Here is a 25,837-nt window from a genome sequence, read left to right as displayed (position 1 = left end):
TCTGGATAATGTAGAAGTCTGACAAAAAGTACAGCATGATTTAGATCAGTTGCAATTATGGGGAGAGAAATAGCAGATGGACAGGTTAGGGTGTAAGGACAGGGATGCGGAGGAGTTAGGGGTCAAGTCTCCACTCCATACTCCATACTGAAAGGCTTGCAAAGTGGATGGGTGACTAAGGGCATCCATGGATATCAGGGTGTCCCAGGTCAATGGTTGCCAGGATTACTCACTGCCCCAGCAGTAGGCATGAGGAGGCCCCATGGCCAGTGAGTCGGCGTGCAAATCGGGGAGTTGATACCCAAGATCAAGGGTCAACCGGCAGTCCAGAAGTCATAGGCTAATGGTTGAAGTCTGGAGACTGAAGAATGGAGGCCTGTTTTGAGGTTGGAGGACCATCCATTTGTGTGGGAGGGAGAAACGAGGCTTGTTGGTTTGTTGCTTGTAGTGTTCTATGTGGTTCTGCCATTGTGGGAGTGCGATGTTGGCAACGAATGTGTGGCAACACTTGTGGGCTGCCCCCAGCACATCCTTGGGTGTGTTGGTTGTAAACACAATTGTGCATTTCACTGCATGTTAACATGTGCATATAATAAATAAATCAAAATCTGAATCTGTATCTGAGACCCTTTCTCGTGTTTGAGGACCCTTTTGTTAGATTTTTAGTTTATTTAATCTTTTTCTTCCTGCTCAGTGTGCTACATATCCCAGCCATGTGTTTTCAGCACTCTCTGTTTTTATTCCTGTAATAAAATATTATCACACAAAAATGAATAGGCAAAATATGTGCATTAATAGTCAGAGATGTGATAGCATTTCTGTTCTGCCTTTGAACTGTGGAACATTGTTTAATTACCACACAGTAAGAATCTGATTTCAACCATGTTGATATCGAGGGGATTAAGCAGGAGCTAGGTGTTTCACATAATCTATTAGGTTTCATTTGGGAATGGTTGGAGAACATGCAGGGTGACCGCAGTGCCTTCAAGTCCAAAGTAAGTAGCACCTATATGTTAGCCTAATACTGGTAGCAAGTGTCTGTTAGCCAAATGATGGACATGGAAGTTTCTGCACTAAGGAGAAACTCACAGACAAGCAATATGACAAGCTGTCAGGGAAAGTGGGAAACTTATGAAAAAGAGTAGATGAGAGTCTGGGGTCTGACTAAAACATGCTTCTTTCTTGAATGGATGGCACCTTGGCCAAAACCAATCCAGTTGTCAGCTGCACAGATGCTTTTTGTAGCAGCTGGAAATAAAAACAGATCCCTGGTTTATATGTGTCTTAGTTCATGGACACAGAGTCACTACTCACCATAACTACCTCAGCTGAATGAGTTCCATCACCATGGAGCAGAAACCATGTTGCTTTCACATCCACTGGGTACAGCTGATACAGCTTTCCAGTAGGAGGGAGCCTTCAATTTATTTATACTAAATAACTTGACACAGCAAGGAACAGTTCCACATAACTACAATATTAAGGATTATAGAAATCCAAAATTTAAAAAAAAACAACAAAATGCTGGAACTATTAGGTAGCACATGCAAAGAGAAACAAAATTGATGTTTTTGTACAATGGTCAGTATTGCTAGAAAATTGTTTGGAAGAATTGTCATAATGTCTAACTACAAAAAGAAAAAAAACACCAAAATACTTAAGATGACAGTAACTAACACAAAGGTTTTTCAACTTAATGTAGGTATTGAATACAATATTGCTGTTATGATAGAGTAATCCCAGTGAAAGTACAATGAAAGTTCACTACAAAAATGTTCTCCCCCTCATTTTACTTTCTCTAATTAGATTGATTCATTGTTAAAGAAAATAGTTGCCTTTCAAACTGTGAAAAGCGTTCTGGTCAAGCCTTACTAATTCCTCACATAAACACAACAGTAGCAAACTGGGATCACCTGCTAAGAATTAGCTGAAGGCAGCTTACCTTCTTCCAAGTCCATTGATGCTCAGGCCAATTGTGGAATTCAGCCACTATCGTAAATGAGGCCAATTAACTTGATATAATCCAGGAACTAAACACAGGAAATCAAGAGACTGCAAAACAGTCCTGATCCAAAGCATTGGCAATTCCTTTTCCAAGACAGTTGCTGCTTGATACTTTTGAGTTACCACAGCAGTTTCTTTTTTTTTGTTTCACTGAACCCAGGATTTTCCTGGCATGCACAATTCCCTTTGTATTGGAGATTTTACCAACACAGGCATTGTCAGAAGCCAATCAGATGACTTTCAAAAGTGTTTGTTGATACACTCTTTGAGGCATAATTAGAGGGATACTGTTTCATTATATTAATGTATGGCATATGATTCCTGTCACTGTAAGTTCAATTTATTTTGTAAAATCAATAGTACTCAATAAAATTAAGTGTTCTAGGAATAATTGTGAGCCATTAAGTTTCCTCAGTTATTAAAAGGTAGCTTTTGCTGAATTGAAAGAAAAGCAATCACTTTTTTCTGTATTGCTCCAAACATAAGCTTTCAGTGATGATTTCATTGAGCATGCATAGATGCCAACAATTTGCATTTCAAATGGACATCATCATTTTCAGAGTTATGTACAATTGAACTGATTGGCTGATGCAATTAGTGATGCTTCAAACTCCATCCACTTTCTCAAAGTTGCATCTGCTTTATTCCCCTCCTGTTGCTGCTGTAAATAATTTAATATTACTGCACACTGTCGTTGTTTACTTCTGTAATATTAACAATTACTAATTCCAGTTTTCAGTGGTTCAGCAGAAAGACAGTAATTGACAAGAGCAGCAAGTCAGGAATAGTCCCAGGTGGAAGAATTCAGGAAAATATTAGTATAAGTATAAGTTTAAGTGGTGAGTAGGATGAGAGCAGAAAACAATGCAACATAGCAGAGAGACAGAAAACCAGGGGTACCACCATGAATAACGATGAATAAACAATAGCAGAGGGTAATTAGTGTGGCATGAATAATGAAGGAGAATAGGGATGTGAAAAGTATATGTGTGAAAGGACTGGGAGTAAAAATATTTACAGACCTGCTGCAGCAGTGTAAAATAGCTTTTATTTATTAAGTTTTGGGATCTGAACTTAGCTGGAAAGGCTAGCATTAATTACTCTTCTTGCCTCTTGAGCTGGTGCAGTCCTTTTGGTGAAAATACTCCCACAGTGCCACTGGGGCTGAGTTCCAGGAATCAGACACAGTCATGATGAAGAACGTATTTCCAAATCAGGGTGGAGTGTGCCTTGGTAGGGAACATCAAATGTTCCTATGTATATGTTGCCCATTTATTTCCTATTGAGGTCAGGTGTTTTGGAGGTGATCTCAGAACAGTCTCTGTTAGTATTACTGCGTACTTCGTAAATGCAGCCATGGGACAGTAGTGGAGGACACAATGAAAGAATTAGCGTAGTGAAGAGGGTGTCAATCAAGCAAACAGCATTGTCCTGGATAGAATCAATGCTCTTGAGTGTTGTGCCAATGCCATCAATTGTCAATTGTAGGTGATTAGTTCTCCCATTTTGGGAGATACTCATTGCCTGACAAAATTTTACATATTTATCAACCCATGTTTTCATTTTGCTTGATGCATACATGAGTACTTCATTTGCTGAGCAGCTACGAATGGGATTGAAGATTGTGCAATCATAAGTACATTTCCACAATTCTGAATTTGTGACAGAAGGCTGGTTAGGACACTGTTGACAGCTCCTTCCTTCACGTTACTGTTCATTGAGAGTAGATTAATTGGGTAGCTGTGAGTCATCTATTGAAATTCTTTCTGCTTTGGTGGACAGGATAGGCTTAGGAATTTTCTACATTTTTGTATGGGTGTCAATGTTGGAGCTGCATTGGAACAGCTTAGCTAGATGAGTACCTAGCTGTGAAACACAGCTCTTCAACGTTCTGGTTAGGATGTTGCCTGGTCCTGCAGTCTTTTATGTATACAGTGACTGTGATTGAAACCACAGGGAGTGAATCAAATTGACCAAAGAATGGCTTCTATGAAGGTGAGAACCTCAACAAGATCATCCAGCAGCATCTCTAGCTAAACAGTGTTGTGTACGTTTCCCCCTTTTCTCTAGCATTTCCACGCTGCACCACATCATTGTTGAGGATGTGGACGTGCCTGGAGCCTTCTCTTGTTTACTGTCAGTTATCCACCACTACAGGGGGCAGGGTTGAAGAGTTCTGATCTGTTCCACTGACTGTGATTATTTAACTCAGTCTGTTGCACAAAGTTTTATTCTGCTTTGCACACAGCTGCAGCTTCACTGAAGGTTAACGCTTCACTTTGAATATGGCGAGTGCTGCTCTTGCTGATCTTGGTCACGTAGTGTGGTGAAGGACATTTCTGCCTCTGATGCTGGTCCACTAGCCATTAAAAATGCCAAATTTTGACCTCTGAGTTTGTTCTACTTGTCAGAAAATAATCAATGTAGAGTCACATACCTAAAACATTAACTATTGCCCCAGGCATTTGCAACATTTTTTGTATTTATTTTCGGTGCTGGTTCTCTTGCTGCCTGCTACGGGCCCAATGCAGCTCAGCCAGTCTGGTCAATGTTAGGGCAATGAAGCCACTCTTGGTGATGGATATCAATGTTCCCCCATCCTTTGTCTTTGCTACTTTCAGAACTTCTTCCATCTACTGAATGAAATTGGATGATCAGCTGTTGGAGGAGGATTGGTTACAATCAGAAGGTTGCCTTGACTCTGCCTGCCTCATTGCCGTGAGTTTTACGCCTTGCCTCAATGTAATCCCCAGAAGTATGTCCTCCTATGTGTATACCACTGTAGGGTAGTCCTGATCTGTTTTAATGGGACAGAATTTGTGGTACAATTTTAGAGTGCCTACGAAATAGCTTTTTAGAGCAGCTATTCCTAGTTTGGTATTGTCCTATGAGCCAGATTTGATCTGAGAGTTTAAGGTAAATGGACCCTGAGGAGGCAATGATCATACTATGATAGAATTCACCCTGCAGTTTGAGGAGAAGCTAAAATTAGATGTATCTATAGTTGAGTGAAGCTATCTACAGATGCATGAGAAAGGAGCTGGCCAAAGTTGATTGGAAGCAAATCCTATAAGAGATGATGGCAAAGCAGCAATGGTAGGAATTTTAGGGCGTAATTCGGAAGATGCAGGATCGTTTCATTGCAAAGAAGAATTCTGAAGGATGGATGAGGCAACCATGGCTATCAAAATAAGTCAAAGACAACATAAAAGCAAAAGAAAAAGCATACAATATCAGGGAAAAAACTAGTGGGAAGCTAAAAGCTTTTAAAAATCAACAGAAGGCAACTAAAAGAGGAGAGAAAAGATGAAATATACAGTATATGGAAACTAGCCAATAATATAAAAGATCTTTCAGATATATAAGGAGCAAATGGGAGGCAAGAGTGGGCATTGTACCACTGGAAAATTATTCAGGAAAAGTAGTAATTGGGAACAAAGAAATAGCGGATGAATTGAATAAGTACTTCAAGAGACCAGGGGGGGTGGAGGCTGCAGAAGTGAATGTGGTAAAGACTAAGGAGAAAGTGCTTGGGAAGCTGAAAGGCATGAAGATAGATAAGTCACATAGATGAAATGGACTGCACCACAAGTCTCTGAAAGAGATGGGTGAAGCAATTCTGGTGCCTTTAGTAGTGATATTTCAAGAATTACTACATTCCGAAATGGTTCCAGATGTATGGAAAATTGCTAATGTCACTCCACTCTTTAAGAAAGGACAGAGGCAAAATACTGGGAATTATTGGCTGGTTAGCCTGACTTCAGTGGTTGGTAAGATGTTAGAGACCATTATTAAGAATGAGGTTTTGGGGTGCTTGAAGGCACATGATAACATAAGTTGAAATCAGTATGGTTTTGTTAAGGGAAAAGTTTTCCTGACAAATCTGTTGGAATTCTTTGCGAAAATAAATGAAGATGAGTCAGTAGATGTTGTTTATTTGGATTTATTGAAAGGCCTGGATAGAATGGACATGGAGAGGATGTATCTACTGGTGGGAAGTCTTGGACACAACCTCAGAATAAAAGGACATCCCTATAAAACATGGAGGAGGTGAAATTTCTTTAGCCAAAGGATGGCGAACCTGAGGAATTCACTGCTCAACTGCTGTGGACGTCATGTCATTGGGTATATTTAAAGCAATGTTTGCTAGTCCTTGATTAGTAAGGGAATAAGGGTTACAGGAGAATGAGGTTAAGTGGGAAAAGTTAATTAGCAATGGTCAAATGGCATAGCAGACTCAATGGGGTGAATGGCCTAATTCTCCACAATCCTATGTCTTATGGTCTTAAAGAGGTGCATAGCTTGTTGACTGAAAGTATAATTCCACAAGGACAGCTATGTCAGGCTGCTGCATGATTAATCTTACGGACAGCTATCCCAGTTGAGACACTAGTACCCACCTGTTTGAGAGGAAGGTTTTGCAAGGTTGTCAGGGCTGGGAACAACTTTTGCTCTGTCTGAACTAGTAGAGCAAGGTCAAATGGTTTGTCCTGTCTAATCATTTTCACCTTTCAATGCTAACTGCTAAGCTGCAACATGAATTGTGAGTTTTAGAATGATGCATGTAAAGGAGCAACAAGGTGAATATTAGGGAGGCCACTGTATGATGTAAGGAAAGATTATATCAGTTTTTGAAACTACTGAAAATACAGAACCATGTACAGCAATCAAAACAGAAAAAGAATTTTAGTTTGTTCTAGCAGTGATCTTGGACGGGTAAATTAGTTACTTGGCCTCTAGGCTGTAAATTCATGCAGGTAAATGATATAATAAGTAATTTTAATATCATGCATTATTACACTTTCATTAACCATCTTCTTGTCTTTTTTGAGTAATTTTTCTCTTTGGCATCAACTCAGCTGTTTTGAAACCCTGCAATAGATCTTGACATTTCTACGTTGTATTAGATAACCAATTTCCCCCAGGATCAATAAAGTGTGACTATGACTAAACAAATACTATATTATAAAACGTTCTGTAAAACAGAAAAGTAACAATGAAACCTTGTGAAAGAACTGGGAGAGAAAACAATGAGAAAGCCCTTTCGTGGGCTTGGTAGTCTAAGAAACTTCAAAATGAACTATTAAATTCTACGGTTCTGCAAAGTGACTGAGGGCAACTCTCTATAATGAAGGCCATTTAACTGATATAACTAATTATTATTTAATATATTTTCATAGGCCACCTTTTCAGTGCATTGTTGGAGAGATGGGTTCAGAATTTATGGAAGTATGAGAGAGATGGGGTGAGACCGTGAGTGGAATGGTCTGCATCTGAATTTAACAGGTCTACAGAAGGACCCCTGTTTCCCTAATACAGCAAAAACTATTTTTATACTTATTTGAAAAACATCCACTATCTACCCATCAGATATTGTTGAGAAGAGTAACTTAAAAACAAAAGCATCCAGTAGTCCATTAAACGAACTGGAATCCAATACCCATCATAGCATTCTGACTTACATACCAAACAGTGATTTAGGCATATATTATTTAATTAAGTGAAGCATTTTTGTTAATATTATACCTAGAGAGATGAGTTAATATATTTTCATGGAGGTCTCCATGGTGGCTCGGTCCCACTCATGTGAGATCTTTGCTATACTGTTAGGCAGAAACACTGCCGCTTCTACAGAAATATGCAACAGAAATGTGCTAGTGACAGTGACAGCCATATGTTTTTCTGGTCTTCCTGCATTTTGCATGCATTATAGGTTTGGGAAGCAAACAGACATCAAACACTATGATTGGGTGTCCTTAAGCTCTATGTAGTGAGAGATAGCTTCTTGGAAAGCCATCACTTCAGCTTCTTCACTTCCAAAAAAATCAAAGCAAAAACAAGTAGACAGTCTGAGAGGCACAGCTTCCAACTTCAATGAATCACTTGTGACTTTCATTTCTTTATTATTGCCCAAGCAGCAGTCCTGAGGAGCCTAGTTTAGTAAATTGTTCTAAAGAGTTCTGATATTATGGAGGAAAGAAAACAGGAGATTATTTCATTAGTCTGAGATTAGACAGAAGATGATCAGTAGAAGTCTGATAAGTGCTCTAAATATTAAAACTTAAATCTTGAAATCCTACTGAAACACCCTTCTATGTAATGAGAACCTTTCAAGATAGACTGATACAGATAGTTGAAATTGCATTCCATCTTTATTGCCAATATCTGTTTTTGTTCTAACACAAAGACATGTATCTGGAACAAGTGCATACCTTCATCCATTCTACTGAACAGAGAGGAGTCCAGGCCAAGTAAGATGTCCAGTTTGATAGAAGGCCTTTTGACCTGGGGTGGGGGTGGGTTGTATATATTTTGAGAGAGCCACAGCATGTGCTTTCCAAGAACTAAGCACTATTAGAATCTGCAACACAGGATTCACCAGATTTCCCGTTGATGAGTGAGCACACAGATCCACAGTACATGAAAATGTTGCCACTTCTTTTATAATAAGAAGGCAGATGCTATAGTATTTTCAAAATATCTTTCATAGTACATTCTGCATTCAATTAAAATGTGTGCAACTCAAAAAAAATCCACTTATATTGCATTAAAAACACTAGAAGCATAGGTGGAAAGAGGAACGTTCTACCGTGCAGGAGCTGAATGGTTTGCTCAGTATTTGCAATCTTAAGGTGCTTGTGTTTCGCAGTGACAACCTAAAACAAAACAAGGCGACACAGATGGGTAATAAGCGATAATTATTCACTGGAAGAGCGATACTTTAAAACAGTGCTCGAACGGTTTATAAATAGCACTGGCCAGTGCTAGGTAAGCAAAGACCATGACCTCGGATCCGAAGAAGCCGGATCTATGGGGGGGGGGGGAGATTGGGGTGAATGAATGAGATGACCTTAATTTCCAGCCGCTGCCTGACCTGCTTGATATCGCTTCCACAGCAATGCAAAACTATGCGTTGAATAAAGTTATCTTTATTATTTATCTTAATGTGCAATGAATGTTATGAACTCAAAAATATTGCAAGTTGGCTTACGAAAGGCGGTTAAGATACTTCTTAATATGTTAAATTGTCTAAGACATCGGACAATTTAACTACGCACGGCCCGCTGTAAACTTCCTGTTGAGTAATTTTGGAACAACCAGATTGCAAATCTGTTATCTTCACAATCCGGTCGAGCATTTATAAGGCAGCCTTGCGCGTACCTGCTGAGCCATATGCCCGCAGTGTCACTCTCCCCAAATCCGGTAAACACATCAGGTTTAAGCAAAGAGAAAAATGTGAAGATTTTCTTTCACTTATTTATTTTGGTGAGTAATTGCTCGAAATCTCAGGGAGAGGGCGGATCCGTGGATTTTGCAATCCGTCTCTCCCTCACAGGCACATCGCTAAGTAACGATTCATTAGCTGCGTTTACCGATGGTAAACAAACAGACGTGTACATTAAAGCACAGAAAGGCAGCTTCTAATCTATAATCAATTCCATAACTTACCGATGCTGCGTCCATGCGCGGGAAGGCAAGTACATGTTTACAAAAAGATGAAATGCGGGATTTTCGAGATCCCTACCTACATCAAAGGATGTCGAATTGGAACCATGCAATCAGATTTAAAAACACCTTAGCATGCAGATGCACTGAATTCTTTTCCCATCAGACTCATCCCAGTTGTCCTTTGCATGGCAGCCGGACGCAGCCTATTCCAGTCTGTCAACAAACAAACCAGAGAGGCGACGCATTTTAACTCGCAGTTTGTGACAAATTGATTTTGATTGTAAAAAAGCGATGGGGAACTTTATTTCATTGATGCGTTTTGTTATATACGTTCCCTTCGCAATTAAAACGTTAAACTTAAAGGTCCTACCTTATTTCTGTAAATCCAGTGCTTCTCTGTATTTCTCACAGCATATTCCTCTGTGGGAAGGTTAGCGCACGGCGAAGTTTTCCACACCGGACCAGGCTGCCGGAGGAAGAGTCGAAGGGGGGTGAAAGCTGGACTCTTACTGCTAAATCCATCTGCAGGAATCAGTCAAAGCCAGCCAGCTGCCTGTCAGTAGCCGGACCTGACTCTGCAGCTTTGTACAAACAGGTAAGAATTGGTGGGAGCTGCGGTTCCACCTCCATGGACCTTTCACAACAAAAGGCTTGTGTGAAATACCGTCTGTCAGTCACACTCACAACAGGCCATTTGCTTCGTGCTCGCTCTTCCACCTCGACAACCGCAGCCTTGCCTCCCCACCTCTGCAACAGTCCAGCAAAACACCGTTCAAACCCGAGAGAAAAATAAGACGCACAAGTCCAAGGCAAGTGGACCTGTTCTCCACTTTCTCAAAAGCGAACAAACACGACAGTCCTTGATGACAAATCGCGCCGGAAGAAAGGGCAAAGTGTTTGAGTCTTTTCCACAATCCGCGCTGTGGCTTCTGTTAAGGTTTTCGGCGAGGAATCTTTGACAACTGCCTTGTGCACTGCTGTGTGCTGAGCCCGAGGAGAAAGAGCCAGAACGTGCATGAGCCATCGCATACACATCTGATGAAGAATTAGAGACACTTAATGTGGACAAGCAGAGAATACTAAGTAGCGTACTTGGCTTCCATCCTGAATGATCTCTGCCTTTATTACCCGTATGAAATTGCCTCCTGTGCACGCCAGAAATATATTAGATTTCTCCCCATTTGAAATTATCCATATATTTGGCGATTGTAGCAATTTATTTTAGCACGAAATTATTTTTATTGGAGTTGAAAAGATTCTCAAGAAACAATACCAAACGTTAATCGCTGTCAGTGATTATACCTTTTATTTCGCGAGGCTCTAAGTGAAACCGAGTTTCTGTAAACACTGACAACAACCGCCAATTCTATTTAATCTGCGAAAAGTTAGTTGATCGGCGAGAACGGTCTGCCAGGCTCGACGTGTCAGGGAAAGAATGTGGCGGCGTGGCTCCGCTGAGTTTCTTCCGAAGGAAGAATTGGTCATAAAGGCGTTTGTCCGTTTGCCTCTCCTATGGTCAAATCGCCTGTGTTATTTACGACCCAGGTTAATGGGTGAACATTGGTCACCCCGAAAAGGTTACAGAGAGCTGTTGCTGTGGTGCGACCCGCGTTCAAGCATCAGTGCTTTCAGGGGGATTGGGGAAAATGAATAAAAAAATAAATTGAGTTGCTGTCAACGTATTACACTTCTGAATGATTGGCCTTGGCCGCTTTTACTCCTCGTTGCTTTAACCGTTATCAGAAAATGCAAAAGTGAAATGTCTGCCATCCAAGATTAGGTTTATTGATTGTACAACAATTGTATTAAAGGCACTGTAAATATAAAAGCGTCCATAAGCCAAATGTGGGTTTCAATGCATTTGGAGGAAAATAACGGGTGACAACTGTGAGGAGTTGAGCAGTGTGATAGAGTCCACCACCGGATACTTCATTTGCCACAGAGCAAGCGGACTCCGCCGTCCCAGCTCTGTCGCACAGTCTCTGCTCGAATCTAACAGTCATAACAGATCACCATAAAAACACGGCATCCTAGACGCGGGAGATTCAGATTCTTTCAGTCCACACGGTTCACAACTGGGCGACACGTACGCAGCCAAAACTGAAGTCAAAAGCTTCAGATGATAGGATGCGTAAACTGCTGGTTCTTTTACCTTTACAGAAACCCCCTCCCCCCCACCACCTGAATGTAGTTTCATCTAGATGTTCTAATTGGTCTCCCGGGACACTTCTTAATGCAGCTATGTTATAAAATTACACTGTACAAGAACAGGTCGACCCTGACAGGAATAGGCGCACCCGAGCTGAATTGAGATAGATTTATGAAGATATTCCGAAGCAAATCCAGGTGAAGTGTTCTAAAACACTTGAGGTCCTGGTAATGGCAGACCTGACGTCCTGGAAGATTATTGACCTCAGCAGACCCCATTGCACGCTTAATAGAAACATCGGAAATTGAAGTTCCTGCTGCAAGAAGTGATTGAAATAATAGAGTTGTAAACTTGAGCAATCCTGAGTTAATCATGATAGCATAGAATAAAATATGATGGCATAATCTGGTCATCAACATTCTTTCTGTTTGGGTCGACAACCCCAAAGAGAAAGGCGGGGATTTAAGTTAGTGCTTAGGCCAGGGCCGAGTTCCTTTATATTGAAATATAACAAACGACCAAAAAAAAGTAATATCAAAAAACTACTGCAGAAGCAATTATTATCATCATTAATTTGGTTTCACATTTTCAAAGCACACTGAACATTAATAGAACGTTTATTATTTTTAATACATGCTGCTCGAGCTCTGCTATGGAGTACAGTACAAAAACACCCATTCGGCCCATCTAGTCCGTGCCGAACTATTTAAACCACGTGCGCTCATTGACGTGTACCGGGACCATAGTCCCCCATGCCCCTACCCCATATACCTATCCAAACTTCTCTTAAATGTTGAAATCGAGCTCGCGTGCACCAATTGCGCTGGCAGCTCGTTCCGCACTTGCACGACCCTCCGAGTGAAGAAATTTCTCCTCATGTTCCCCTTAAACATTTCACATTTCACCCTTAACCCATGACTTCTAGCTATTTTCACACCAACCTCCGTGGAAAAAAAAACTTGCTTGTATTTACCACATCTCTACCCGTCAAAAATTTGTGGATCTCTCTCAAATTTCCTCTCAATTTTCTACGCTCCAAGGAATGAAGTCTAACCTATTCCATCTTTACCTGTAACTCAGGTCCTCCAGACCTCGCAACAGCCTTGTAAATTTTCGCAGTACTCTTCCAACCATAGCTGCATCTTTCCTGTAGATAGGTAACCAAACTTGCACACAATGCTCCAAACTGGGCTTCACCAATGTCTTAAACAACGTTAGCATAACATCCCATATCCTGTAATCGGTACTTTGATTTATAAAGGCTAATATGCCAGAAGATTTCCTTGGGAAACTATGAAACAAGGTTACTCATACTGGAGTCAACCAACAAATTGACAGCGCCTTGTTGTGATCTCAGGGTCTTTATCCTGCATTTTCTGATGGAAAGCCCATGTGTGTAGTTAGTGGAACCTGGGAATGATTGGAAATTAAATGAGGGGATTGAGGCCCAATTCCTGAGGTAAATAGTAAGCTGGGGTATTGCCAGAACGGATCATTACACCCCAGGGTTTGAGGGAAGACCTTTCAGGTCCTGGTCATTTATCCACCCTAATTTGCCTGAAGACAGCAAACACCTCCTCCTCTCTAATCTGTATAAGGTCCATGAAGTTGGTGCCCTCTTTTTTTCTTAACCAGGGCCTTAATATCTCTTGAAAACCAAGATTCCCTACATCTATTACCTTTCCCTTTTATTCTGACAGGCACATTAAGCTTTGTACTCTCAAAATTACACTTCTGGAAGGGCTCCCACATGCCAAGTATATCTTTGACAGAAAACAGCCTGTCCCAATCCGTGCTTGCCAGATCCTTTCTGATACCACCAGAATTGGCCCTTCTCCAATTTAGAATCTCAACCCTTGGACCAGACCTATCTTTTTGCATATTTACTTTGAAACTAATGGCATTGTAATCACTAGATCCAACGTGTTCCCCTACGCAGACTTATGTCGCCTGCTCTGTTGCATTCCCTAGTAGCAGATCAAGTATCTCACACTCTCACTAGGACATCCACGTACTAATTCAGGAAAATTTCCTGAACATATTTGGCAAACTCTACCCCATCTAGTACTTTTACAATATGGGAGTCCTAGTCAATATGTATAAAGTTAAAATCACCTACTAGAACAACCTTATGTTTCTTGCAACAGTCTGCGATCTCTCTACAAATTTGTTCCTCTAAATCTCTCAGACTGTTGGGTGGTCTGTAATATAGCCCTATAAATGTGGTCATACCTTTCTTATCTAGACAAGTCATGACTGAGCACTGCCATGACATTTTCCATAACTAGTATCACCACCCCTTTACTTCATTAATCCCTCCTACTCTGTCGCATTGAAAACAACGGAACCCTGGAATATTGAGCTGCCTGTCCCGCCCCCCTCCTGCAACCAAGTCTCACTGGTGGCTACAAATTCATAATTCCAGTTGTTGATTCATGCCCTGAGCTCATCTGCCTTTGCCTGAGTTCCTAACAAGTTCTGTCTTTACAACTTCACCACTATCTGTTCTGGCACTCTGGTTCCTCCCCCCCCCCCCCCCCCATAAAGCACTAGCAAACTTTTTACGCTAAGGTATTAGACCTCCTCTAGTTTAGGTGCAAACCATATGTTCTGTGCAGTCTCACCTTCCCGGAAGAGACCCCAGCAATCCAAAATTTGATGCCCTCCCTCCTACACCAGCTCATTGACTACATGTTAAACTGTATAACCTTCTTATTTCTGGCCTCACCAGCACCTGGTACAGGTGGCAACCCTGGGATCACAATGCTGGGAGTCCTGCCCTTTAACTTAGCACCTAACTTCCTGAACTCATTTTGAAGAAACTTGTCACTCTTCCTACCTATGTCATTGATACCTACATCGACCACGGCCTCTGGCTGTTCCCCCTCCCACTTAAGAATGCTGAGATGTCCTGAACCCTGGCACCTGGGAAGCAACACATCATCTGGGAATCTTCTTCTTGTTCACAGAACATTATTTTCATTCCCCTAACTAACAAATCCTCTATCACTACAGCTCGCCTCTTCTCCCCCCACCTTCCCTTATGAGTCACAGAGCCAGACTCAGTGCCAGAGACCTGACTACCATGGCTTTCCTCTGCTAGATCATCCCCCTAATGTGGTATACCAGTTGTTGAGATGATGGTCACAGGAATACTCTGCACTGTCTATTTGACCCCTTTCTCCTTTCTCACTGTCACCTAGTTTCCTGTATCCTGCACCTTGGGTGTAACTACCTCTCTATGTGTCCTGTCCATCACCCTTCTCACATCTTGCAAGAGGAGCATTCCACTATCCTGCCTGGCATCTCTACTGAGCAAATACAAAGAAGGAAAAACAAAGCTTCTAGTAAAATATTCTACCCTCAAGTCTTTTTGCTTTTTCTCCTGAAGCCTCAAGGAGCTAAGGCCTTAAACTCCCTCTCTAACTCTGACCACCCAAAGATGGCCACTCCACTTGTCCCTGCCATTCTTTAATTTATTTTTGCTAATCAATCCCAAACACTGATTGTCTGCTGCTCAATCAGCTGTTATAATCTTGCAGCACAATTGAAACCAATGCATACAAATTCCTCTGACGAAAGGAACAGTGTTTTGTTATTCTGTTTAATTCACCCTGTATTATACATCTGGTGGTGTAGGAAATACACTCAGTGGCCATTTTATTAAGTACACAGGTACACTTTAACTGCGTTAATGCAAATATCTAATTATCCAATCAGGTGGCAGCAACTCAATGCATAAAAGCATACAAGCATGATCAAGGGATTCTGTGGTTGTTCAGACCAAACATCAGAATGGGGGAAGAAATGTGATCTAAGTGACTTAGTCCATGGAATGATTGTTGGCGCCAGATGGAGTGGTTTAAGTTTCTCAGAAACTGCTGATCTCCTGGGATTTTAATGCACGACAGTCTACAAAGAATGATGCAAGAGACAAATGGTGAGTGGCAGTTCTGTGGGGGGGGCGGTGAATGCCTTGTTAATGAGCAATGTCAGTGGAGAATGGCCAGACTGGTTCAAACTGACAGGAAGGTGACAGTAACTCAAATAAACATGTGTTACAACAGTGGTTGTGGAAGAGCATCTCTGAATGCAAAACACGTCAAATTTTGAAGTGGATAACTACAGCAGCAGAGGTACCTAATAATGTGGCCGCTAAGTGTATACGTAAAAAGCCACTGTGGAGTAAAATTGCCTGCTGGAGAAAGTGCAACACCAATAACCTAAGAAGACTTAACAAGTGTTATATGGTTGTTGTAATAAGAACAGATAATGCATTTTGTGTTGATGAAATTTCAATAAGAAAACTTAACCCATTTTCAAAAGATTCATTGTAATGTTTGCTCTGGGAAGTTTACTAAAGATATCCCTCTCTGGAATAATAAGCCAATGCACATAAAACATAGTACTTGTAGGTTAGTTATTAGAATCTCTAAGGTTTGTTCAATCTAAAAAGAACCTAACAGTGTTTGATGCTGGAACTGTTGCTTAGCTATTTGGAAATTGCCAAGTAATAGCTGGGAAAATCTTGCAGGTGCTGACTATTTCAATCACATACCACATTGACTGTGGATGAAAGTTACCTATTTCTTTGTTAGTGTCTTTTTAAAATGTTTTTCTTCTAAGACCTGGGTCAGCCAAAAGAACTGACGAAAAAATACCACAGGTAGAGAAGTTGGAAGATTTAACCTGTACTGCCCAATGTTCACTGATATGACCAATTAACCTACTAAGCTGTGACAGATTAACCTACTGACCTGTACATCTTTGGAATGTGGGAGGAAACCCATGTGGTCATGAGGAGAACGTATAAACTCCCCACAATCAGTGGCAGGAGATGAACCTGCGTCACAGATGTTGTGAAAGCATTATGCTAACCATGTGTTGTGATATAGTTATCACTTGTTTTATACAGCTGCACAGTCAAAATGTACCATATGTAGTTCTTAATGCCACTGAAGTAACTTCATGGAAAGCTCTATATGGAAAGCTGTCTTTAATAAGCTCCTGGGTGAATCGCAGTCAATACTGTGACCATCAGGCAGCTCTTGCCAAGTGGTGTAACATTTCTTTTTTATAAGCTGTGTTCACTGTAACAGCGATTTCTGTGGGCAGCAGCTGCAAATCAGCCGGCACTGTAGCAGATATATTTCAGAGCCACTGACAGGATGTTGGCGGGCTCATTGGATTTGGTCCCCTGCTAATCAACTTGAAACTTTCAAACCCACAAATTACAACACTTTCTACGAAAGTACATTGACATTTCTGTTTTTATGAATTGAACCACATCTCTGGTGCTGCAGCTTGACTGTTTCAGGAGGGCAAGAGCAGTGTAAAGTAATTACTTAAATTTCCCAGAGTTGCAATGTATTTTCTAATAATCATAGCTATACTTTTGACAGACCAAGTGTTCCATAATAATCATTCTGTAATCCCTCTCTCTCCTTACCTACTTGTCCATCCAACCCCTCCCTCTGGTGCTCCTCCCCCCATTTCTTCCATGGCCTTCTGTCTCTCTCACTAATCAACTTCCCAGCTCTTTACCTTATCCCCACCCCTTCATCTTTCACCTATCACCTTGTGTTTCTCTTTACCCTCCCCTCACCTTTTAAATCTACTCCTTAGCTATTTTTCTCCAGTCCTGACGGCTTATGGCCCGAAACGTAGACTGTACTCTTTTCCATAGATGCTGCCTGGCCTGCAGAGTTCCTCCAACATTTAATGTGTGTTGCTTGGATTTCCAGCATCTGCAGATTTTCTCTTGTTTGTAAGCAGATGGAGAGCCAGTGACAAGGTGTCATGACAACAATCTGTCCCTCGATGTCAACAAAACCATAGAGCTTGTCATTAACTTCAGGAAAGGGGGCAGTGCACATGCTCCTGTCTACAGCACTGGCGCTGAGGTCAAGAGGGCTGAAATCATCGAGTTCTTAATATGGCAATTGGTCTACCTGTGAACACAACAAAATGCATAGAGTGTGGACACAGCTCAGTACATCACAGAACCCAGTTTTCCCTTCATGGACTCTGCCTATACTACTCAATGCCTTGGTAAAGCAGCCAGCATAATCAAAGACCAAGCCCGCTAAGGATAGTCTGTCTTCTCCTCCCCTCCCATCAGGCAGAATGTGCAAAAGCATGAAAGCACATACTACCAGACTCCTGAACAGCTTCCATCTCACTGTTATAAGACCACTGAATGACCCCGGTGTATAGCATGATGGATTATTGATCTCCCAATCTATCTCGTCATGGCCTTACATTTTATTACCTCTACTGCCCTTTCTCTGTATCTGTAACACTTTGTGCTGCATTCTGTTATTGCTTTCTCCCTGTACTGTCTTAAGGTACTCATGTGATGAAATGACCTGTATGGATGGCATGCAGAACAGTTTTTCACTGTATGTCGGTACATGGGACAATAATAACCCAGTTTACCAATTTGCTAAGGCACACATGATCCTCTCTTGTCTCAGTGCAATAGCTCAGTAATTCAAGGACATATTTTAATATCAAACTTTTACTTACAATTGTAGGTCCACAACATTTCAATAGGCACAAGTGCGCTTTTCAAAACAATGTAATATAAAGCATGACGTTAAAGAATCTCATGAGATATTTGTAGGAAAGTTTGAGGGGCAATGGACAAGAAGATTGACTAACAGGATACAGTAAATCCTTTGCAGGCATGTTGAGCAGAAAGGATTTTTCTGACGCCTTTTCTTGGTTTGCAAAAACTTGCTTTGTTTTGATTTTTTTTAACTAAATAAATAACAATTTGTGTTTGCCCTGTCCCATTTTACATATTACATGAGCTGTGGCTTTGAGTTTTACAGATCCTCGTATGTAAAGTGACTCTGTGACAGCCGCAGATTCTTGAGAAGAGTAGAAAAAAATACAAGATAGTTTAAAGTATTTTGAAACTGGGAAACGGCAATGGGATGTTTCTATATACTTAAGGAATGAAGGGACTAGAGACAGAGTAATGCAAGCTTTTCCTTCAATCAAGATGAGGAATCTGAAATGAGATTTGAGATTAACAACAGTGTGAGCAGCTAGGAGAAGAACATTTTGTTTCTTTTTTGATGAGTGCTAAGTAAAATAGTTTCAAAATGATTGATGTTGATTGAATGCCAATGAATGTCTTTTGGGAAGGTGAGATATATTAAAAATAAATTGTGGCTTGTTGATACAGATTTTGTAGCAAGGGGGCAAGGATATTATGATTATGAACAGGAGAGGTGAATGATGACATTTTTGTGTACATCAGAGGTAATCGTGCCATAAAACTATTAGAATTATTTTCTAGTTGTGTTTCTGAATTATCCTCTTTTGCTGCACCACAGTCTCCTTTTCTTACAGAATAATTTTCAGACATTAGATTTAAATATCTGAATAATTAAATTCCTGATTACTCTTCATTGACAGAGCTTAAGTGATTGTGTTAATACATTCCTGAAGACATTGCTTGGTGAATAACCAATCAGGAATAGTCAATTAAATGTAATCTTTTGCCTACAACCGTGACAACAATTATAGGACTTAAACCATCTTATGTGACATCACTGCGTGATAATATTAGTTCACTTTGTATTTTGTTGCCGCATGCTGGTACTTCAATTTGCGTGCATATATTACCACACAATGTCATTATTTTTCTAGCAGTTAACATCACAAAGCACTAGACTTACTCGAAACAATAAAATGACTTCTATCTGATTCTACAGATGGAATTAACATAAACTCCTCCAAGACCCACATAATAGGATTTCATTTTTGAAAAAGTCATAGAAGTGATCCTAATGAAGCATGCAGGATTTTGCTAGCTCCTGTTGATCATTTTACTTTATCCTTCTTTCTCTTTGTTACGGGTTCAGGTCACTGAACTCAAATTGTTTGTTGGTACAGGGAATAATTCCCATGTTGCCCTAAGACAGATATTGCATTGGGCCTCAGGCCTCAGGTATACAATGTCAGAAAGCTACAAATGTGTGGCATAAGAATGCTGGAAGGAAACTGTCAGGATGGTCAAGCAACTTGGAACATGAAACATGAAGTTAGGAGGAAGAGGTGCAGGCTGCAATCAAGAGCTGGCTGCAGTGCTCTATTTCTTGGAATTTTTTTCAGGTAAGAACAGTTTGCTGGTAGCCATCTGCAGTCATTTTTAAGCACTGCTGTTTAGGCTGCATGTTACCACACTTTTCTGCAAGCTGATAGTGCAATACAGCAGAATTTTACACAAGGAGAATTAAATATGTCCTCCATTACATTATTGGCTCGTGTACCTTCATATTTCATCTTTTCTCTCTTTATTGCTTTTTAAGTTGCCTTCTATTGGTTTTTAAAAGTTTCCCAATCCTCTAGCTTCCCACTATTTTTTTTCAATATTATATGCCCTCTCTTGTTTTTATGTTCTCTCTGACTTCCTTTGTCACCCACAATTGCTTCATCCTCCCTTTAGAATATTTCTTTGGGATGAATCTATCCTGTACCTTCTGAATTGTTCCAGAAACTCCAAAAATTGCTGCACAGCCGTCATCCCTGCTAGCGTCTTGTTCCACTCTACTTTGACCAGCTCTTGTCTCATGCCTCTGGATTTCCCTTTACTCCACTGTAATACTGATACATTTGACTTTAGCTTCGCCCTCTCAAACTGCAGGGTGAATTCTATCATATTTTGATCACCGTCTCCTAAGAGTTCCTTCACCTTGAGCTCCATAATCGAATCAGGTTCATTACATAACACCCAATCCAGAATTTCGTTTTCCCTAACAGGCTTAGTCCAAGCTGCTCTAAAAAGTCTTCTCCCATAGGCATTCCGCAAATTCCTTCTTTGGCCTGCAGCACCAACTTGATTTATCCTAGAGGATCTGAGTGGCTTTCTACCAGGATGTGAACCCCCCACAGGGTTGGGGATCAGATGGAAATTTTCCATACAGCAATGAGACTCTGTGCACATTTGTTTTTGATGTACAAAATGGATGGAGATGAACACAAACTGGTAAATTGTTATAATATTTCACATGTACCTCATTACAGTGAAAAGCATTGCCAGAATCAGGTTTAAAATCACCAGCATATGCTATATAATTTGTTGTTTTGCAGCAGCAGTGCATTGCAATACATAGGAATAGAAACTATAACTTGCAATAAGAAGTACACGATGCCTATAAAGTATTTGCCCGCCCCATGTTTTATTGCTTTAGAATATTGAATCACAGTGGATTTAATTGGCTTTTTTAGTATTGATCAACAGAGAAAACACTTTCGTGTCAAAGTGAAAACAGGTCTATACAAAGTGATCTAAGTTAATTAATTACAAATATAAAACACAAAAGAATTGATTGCACAAGTATTTACCTGTACCATATAGCCTACAGTATAATAAGGGACTACTTTATGTTTTAGTAACACGTCATTGAATACGTTATTAGGCGCGTATTGATCTGTATGTGTGTGCCGAGTTCGGTTTCTGCCAGTAAGGTACCATGAACCTTAGCTCCTGTCTCCAGCGTTTTTATTAATAGCATTGTTGTGTAACCAGGCCACATACACAACAAATTGGCAATGAGGTTAATGAACCTACATCGTATTGGAACGCTGTGCTTTAATTGATAACGACACTCGAAAGAAGAGCGCAAGGAACAAGCCAAGGAGCGGGAGAAGGAGGCGGAGCAAGGCTGCGAGTCTGAAAGGAAGCGGGAGAACAGCTGGGGTCAGGGACGTCAAGCGACCAAGAGACACAGTCAGAGTAGCAGAACGTCCAGCCGAGACCACAGCCGGCGCTGACCCCCAGGGGCTGAGGGTCTGCCTGCCCCAGAAGGGAAATAAAAAGGAGACACACACACACACACACACACACACACACACACACACACACACATCTAGACGGAGTGTGCTCGTGGCGCTAGCAGAAAGGACACATGAGTCCAAAAAGAAGATAAGAGGAGGATGGGGCTTAATTAACATTACAAAGATGGTGATGATTGGAACCATTACAACATTTGATAGTGACATTGAAGACTGGGCAACTTACATTGAAAGAGTGGAGTTATATTGTGAGACTAACAGTGCTAATGATGAAAAGAAAGCCAGTGTCTTACTCAGTATTATGGGAGCAGGTGTGTATTGTAGTGGTCGCCAACAGGTCGATGTTTGAGACTTTCCCAATAGATCCCAAAAAAAAAGAAAAAGAAATACACAAATACTGTTTTAATGTGAGCATTATAAAAATAAGTAATACTAATTAGGATAATGGTATTGTAGCAATACTTCCGCTATTGAAAGCTGTTTGTAAAGAGAAATTATTTCTGGGTTGCGGGGTTTTAGTTCCGTTCTTTCTGCCCAGTGTGCATGTGTGTAGCTGCCCTGCCATGCACTGCGGTAGAAAAGACCGGAAGTAAAACCCCGCAACCCGGAAATACTATCATAATTAGTATTACTTATTTTTATAATGCTCACATTACAGCACCTTTAATTCTATGTTTCGTTATTTAATTTTATTTCAATACAAAAAATAAATGAATAAAAATTGACTGTTGCACTTAGTGTGATGACTGGGGCTGAATACTTTCTGCTAGTTCCCTGAAATCTGGCTCATAACTACAGACAGCCAGTTTGAGACAGTCTGTGAGATGTCTGACAGTAAGACAGCTCCCGTACTTAGATTTAATAATTTTCATCTGTTGCAGCACAGCGCCCTCGCAAACCTCCTGACGGACTGAATATTTGAATGGGCAGTTTCCTGAATGTTTAGACTGAATGTTGAATCTGCCACGTTTTTCAGGTAGTTTTGTATTGGTAAACTGTTACTGAGACACTAGCAAGGTTGCCAACTGTCCCGTATTAGCTGGGACATCCCATATATTGGGATAAATTTGTTTGTCCAATATGGGACTGCCCTTGTCCCGTATTTCCCCCACTAAGGTAGAGCGTTCCTATGAAACCATTCATAAGCCGAAATGGCGTAAAGTGAAGAAGCAATTACCATTAATTTAAATGGAAAAAATATTGAGCATTCTCAGACCCAAAAAATAACCTACTAACACATAAAACCTAAAATAACTTTAACATATAGTAAAAGCAGGAATGATATGATAAATACACAGCCTCTATAAAATAGAAATAATGTATGTACAGTGTAGTTTCACTTAACAGAATCGGGAAGATTAAGCCAAAACCGACTTGTAGGAAAAAATTGACACGTACACGCATGCGCACGCACGTATGTGCACATCATGTATGCGAATGACACGTATGCGCACACCGGTGCCAGTGCAAGGCTTCATGGTCATGATAGTCTTTCTCGGGGTAAACACAAGTGTCCCATATTTGACTGCTACTTTTGTCCCTTATTTGGGAGTGAGAAAGTTAGTATAATTTTCAGAGGTACACAGGATAATGACACCACTGTTTTTTGTTTCCCAGTTCTTTTACATTTGGGGATTGTTGGAATTTAAAGGCGGAGAAGTGTTGAGCATTATAAAAATAAGTTAATACTAATTAGGATAATGGTAATGTAGCAATACTCCCGCTACGGAAAGCTGTTTGTAAACAAAGATTGTTTCCGGGGTTGCGGGGTTTTACTTCCAGTCTTTTCTGCACATGTGTGTATAAGCCCCTCCGCCGCATTGGTTTTGCCGTCCCAGATAAAGTTGTTCCTTTGGACATGAAGTTGTTGAGTGGTCCTTTCTCAAAGTAGAAGTTACTACAAAAGGTATGAAGTATTGTAATATTCTTAAAGAAAGACAGCTATGGCCTGTTTGATATGCTAGTTACAACGTTTTCTTGGTTGAATTAATTTGAAAGTTTGACAAAAGCATTTTATGTAATTCAAATACAGGTGGCCCCCGTTTTCCGAACGTTCACTTTACAACACCTTGCTGTTACGAAAGACCTACATTAGTTAACTGTTTTTGCTAGGTGTTTTCACTGTTACGAAAAAAGGCAGTACGCGCTGGAACAGCCAAACTCCTCCCCCAGAACTGCATTCGAGCCAGCATTGCTTAAACATGTGCTTTATCTCAATTTATTTTGTGCATCCGTTAGCAAGATGAGTTCTAAGGTATCAGAAAAGCTTAAAAGAGCTCGTAAGAGTGTTACACTTAGCATAAAACTAGACATAATTAAGTGTTTCGATTGTGGTGAACAAAGTAAGGACATTGTCCGCGTGTTGAACTTGCCTGTGTCCACCATTCGCACTATTCATACGCAGAGAGAAAGAATTTTGAAAGCTGCCGATGTTACTGTTGGTTCTGCTCGTAGCAAAGTGGTCTCTCTTAGTCAGCATCCAGTAATGGATAAAATGGAAAGTCTATTGCTTGAGTGGATTGATGGGTGTACAAAGCGTGGTGTTCCGTTAAGTTTTCTTATACTTAAGGAGAAATCAGTCAGTCCTTTTAATAAGCTGAAACAGAAAGCACTGGATGATGGTGATGAAAGTGTTGTGAAAGTGGAATTTAAAGGTAGTCATGGGTGGTTTGATCGGTTTCTGAGGTGAGGGCAGCTTCATAGTTTAAGCAGTGGTCCCCAACCTCCGGGACACAGACCTATACATTGCTGCGAAGAATGCAGCAGTAGTCAGAATGCACCCAGCACATCTTTAAGAAAAAAGCCAAAATAAACAAGCTAGCTAATTAGGTGCCACCAGGCACGTAAATATCGGCCCAGATCAGAGGCGATTGCCAATTGTGTCAGGTTCCTATTCGTATAAGCAAGTATTTAACTGTGATGAATCTGCAATTTATTGGAGTCTTCCCGATTCCGGTAAGTAAAACTACACTGTTCATACATTATTTCTACTTTATATAGGCTGTGTATTTTTGTGTTATTTGGTATGATTTGGCAGCTTCATAGCTTAAAGGTTACTGGAGGGAGTGTTTCTGCCGAGAGTGCTTCCACGAAATTTTTGCTGTGCTGGACAGTGCTGCAGAAAAGTACTTCTACCTTATATAGGCTGTGTATTTATCATATCATTCCTGCTTTTACTATACGTTACTGTTATTTTAGGTTTTATGTGTTATTTGGCATGATTTTGTAGGTTATTTTTTGGCTCTGGGAACGCTCAAAAATTTTTCCCATATAAATAAATGGTAATTGCTTATTCACTTTACGACATTCCGGCTTACGAACCATTTCATAAGAACGCTCTACCTTCGGATAACAGGTGAAACTTATACAATTAGCCTCAAGTTGGAAGTACAATCTGAGTTGGTTTTTCCCTAAACGATTTAGTGGGTAGATCTTGCCTTTCACTAATGCCGAGGTAGGGGATCTTGGGCTTAAAAAAGTTGGCGACCACTAGTGCATTGGGTGTCAGGGAGGAGTAACACCTCTGGTGGGGGAGCATGTCGCGTCCTTTTCAAGGCGGTTAAACCACCGTTGGTCCCCACCTGGCACTCAGCTCTCAGCTGTAGCTCCCCGTAGCTGTTTGCATACGACAGCGGCCACACCCCGCCAATGACTTCGACAAGTCAGCTAAACCAGGTGAGGGTAGCTGACGAGTCTCAAACCCTCGGTGAGATAGGGAGTTGTCTATCCCAGCATGTGAAGACAGACTCCGGCGATTGAGCGGACGAGACCAATGGAAGGTCCAATGGTCAAGAAGGTGGTCTCTGCAAATGTCGTGGAACGTGTAGAGCGCGACTAAACACAGAAGACGTCCTGGTCATCCACTGCGCCTTGCCCCATCTTCAGTTGTCTCAACTCTTGTCTTGCCATTGGATCCAGATGGGAGTTGGGAAGAGAGTGAGGCTGACGCTGCGCAACTCTCCCTCACTTAAATCCAAATCACGCGCTAGCCTCGACACCATCACCATCATAGTGGTGTCGAGGTCTTCATCGACGACAACAGTGGATGAACAACATTTTGGAAGCAAAAACATACGGCCTGCTACGGAGCTTGTTAACTCCTGAAAAGCCAGCTGACAAAACACTCAAGCAAATCGTTGACACTTTCCAACAGCATTTAAACCCCAAACCACCAGTCATTGCTGCAAGATTTAAATGTCACAATTGGAATCAGAGCAAAAATGAAAGCATTTCTGAATATTGTGCTGAATTGCGCAAATTTATCAGAACATTGCCAATTTAGAGCTGGTCTATCAGACGCATTGAGGGACAGGTTAGTGTGTGGCATGTGCTGTGAAACCACACAGAAGAAGCTCCTGTGTGAAAAAGACCTTACATTAGAGAAGGCGCTGAACATTGCAATTTGAACGGAAATAGCAGCACGGG

This window comes from Mobula birostris, chromosome 10 (assembly GCF_030028105.1).
Source record: "Mobula birostris isolate sMobBir1 chromosome 10, sMobBir1.hap1, whole genome shotgun sequence".
Lineage (NCBI taxonomy): Eukaryota > Metazoa > Chordata > Chondrichthyes > Myliobatiformes > Myliobatidae > Mobula > Mobula birostris.
The sequence above is the reverse complement of the archived record's forward strand: the minus strand, read 5'-3'. Positions refer to the sequence as shown.